The following is a 2912-nucleotide window of genomic DNA, read 5'->3' as shown; positions in this document are numbered from 1 at the left end:
TGTATCCTTGTGTACGACAAGAATTTCCTTCATATTCAATATAACCATCTTATTTTGCCTTTATTGCACACATTCTATTTATAACAAATCACCATAGCTTAGTGCATGTAATAGATGTAGACATGTTAATATTCACTGATAAATTCACAAAATTAAGTATCAATCTTAATTAAGATCTCAGCCCTTATAAACACATAGTAGGATCGACTAGGTAGATAAGGAGTTATAATGGTAGGCACAGGGTCCTGAACGATAGGCTCAGAGGCCGAAACTATGATAGCAGGGCTCTGTGGCCGTGCTTATGAGGTACCTGATATGTAACCTCAAATATATATATCATGTATCGGTAGCAGTTCTGCGAACTCTATATGTTTATATGGCATGCCATACCCTTAAACTAACCTCGACTCCTATTATGTTTACTAGGGCCAAGTATCATCAATTCAATGTAAATGCATGTCAGTTGAAACTATTTGAATTTATTTCCTATTTGAATTCATTTCCAAAATACATAAATCATGTGTCAAAGTTAACATGATGAGAAACTCATGGCAAATAGTGCAAAACTTTGTCAACATAACATTCCAATTTTAGAAAACTGCATTCTGCCATATATTGCATAAACTTTTGAAGTAGTTTAGAGTTATAATTTGACTTCAGTTTCTTCACAAAAAATGTACATTTATGTCTTATCTTTCCAACAAGGTATAATTTATGAAAATCTGATCATCCTAGCTTAAGTTATGAATTTTTCTTTAAAATCTGCTTAATAAGGTCTTAATCAGTCCATTATTGGTACTTGTTTATGGTATCAGAAAACATATCAGATTCATGTATTTTCATACAAATTCAAGCTTAAGTGTCTTCTATAATGTTTTAGGTATACTGTTTAGGATACATTTGGAACTGGTCTTAAAAAATTTTACTAAGTACATAATTAGTTATGGTACAATAAATACTACAATAAATACACTCTATTCTGGATGCACTATCACTGTATCTAGTTTAGGTTCACTTGTAATTTTTATCATCTTACTTACAGATTCAGAATTTGGTCAATTCAGAAAAATTTTAGATCTTTGTCTCAGCTTTCATTTGGTATATCTTAGGCCTAATTTTAATAAATACACAATAAGTTATGAAGTTGTGAACATAAACTGCCCTGTTACAACCTATTCTGCCAAGTTTGCACTTTTAGCTCTCATGTTAAATTTCTTTACTATAAGCCTTTCAAACATCATTTTAACATTTATATAACATATTTATACAATCAAACAACATTTCCAGCAAGTAAAACCAACCCTTAATTTCACTTATTCATGGCAGAATCAAAGGAAAACAGAAAATCATACAAATACCAAACCTTTCTTGAATTCCTCTTTCTTTTCCTTTCTATTCTCTAGCTATCTCCTTTCCCTTTGATGTTCCTTCACCTATATCAATTTATATCTTAGGGAAGGATTAAATAAATTATAAATTAAAGCTTTATAATTCAAATTCGTGCATGAAGAAATGAGAAGATACTATTTTCTACACATTTCTAAGCTCACCTTTGATTTTCAAGCTTGATGCATATGGAACCCTAAATTTTTCTTCTTCAATTCTTTCAATATATGGCTCTTTCTTTAGCTCTTGATGTTAGGGTGAATTTTGGTTAAAGGGAGAAGTTGATTTGGTGAGGTTTTGGCTTGGCTTTGGTGGGAGAAAGAAAAGCAAAATTTCTTCCTTGAAAATGGAGTGACCTACGGTAATGAGGTGGTGGAGAAGACAACCGACCTTTTTCACTTTATTTTATCATTTCATTCATGCATAGCTAGATGACACATGGAGGGTAAACTGAATTTTGTCTTTTAACTTTCCATATTCACACTTTACCTACTAAACTCTTTACCATGTTTCAATTTAGTTTTCAAACTTTCAATAATCATAGATTGACCTACTAAATTATGCTTTTAGCCTTTAGAAGTCCTTTTCACTTAAGCAAGCATGACGGATTTAAACAAGCACCTCAACCAAGTACGTCGGAAAACCCTAAGCACCTCCCGAAAGTGACTCGTTCTCGACTTGCTAATCACACTGTCTATTTTATTTCTGGATACGTCCGTTTCTTTATTTGAGTTTTCTATGATTCAGTTATTAGCAACTTAGAGTTATGCTAGCACCTCCCCTAAGTAGCTCGGGATAAGCTAGCACCTCTCCTAATGCCACTTACTCTAGTAGTGAAATAGCCTAACCCATACATAGTTATGTCACTACTCTAGCTATGGGTTTGAGGATGTTACAATTCTTCCCCTCTTAAGAAATTTCGTCCTTGAAATTTTACCTGCTTTGAATAGCTATATATATTATTGCTTCATCACTTCATGTAGCTTCTTCTACCTTGTGATTTCTCCACAACACTTTCACTAAAGGAATCTTCTTATTTCTTAATTCTTTCATTTCCCTGGCTAAAATTTTCACTGGTTCATCTTCATAAGTTAGGTCAGATTGTACATCAATGGTTTCAGCTGGGATGACATGTGAAGGATCAGATCTGTATCTTCTCAACATGGATACATGAAAGACATTGTGTATTTTGTCTAACTCTAGAGGTAAAGCTAGCCTGTAGGCTACTGGGCCCACACGCTCAATTGTTTCATATGGACCAATAAACCGAGGGCTTAGCTTACCTTTCTTGCCAAATCTTAGCACTTTCTTCTACGGATAAACTTTTAAAAATACTTTATCCCCAACAGTAAATTCTATATATTTTCTTCTCAAATCTGCATAGGATTTTTGCCTATCTGTTGCAATTTTCAATCTTTCTTTGATAATCTTCACCTTCTCCTCAGTCTGTCTTACTAACTCTGGACCTATAAGTTTAGCTTCACTAAGTTCTGTCTAGCATAATGGGGCTCTACATTTTCTGCCAT

This window comes from Manihot esculenta, chromosome 15 (assembly GCF_001659605.2).
Source record: "Manihot esculenta cultivar AM560-2 chromosome 15, M.esculenta_v8, whole genome shotgun sequence".
Taxonomy (NCBI): domain Eukaryota; kingdom Viridiplantae; phylum Streptophyta; class Magnoliopsida; order Malpighiales; family Euphorbiaceae; genus Manihot; species Manihot esculenta.
Note: the sequence above shows the minus strand (reverse complement) of the source record.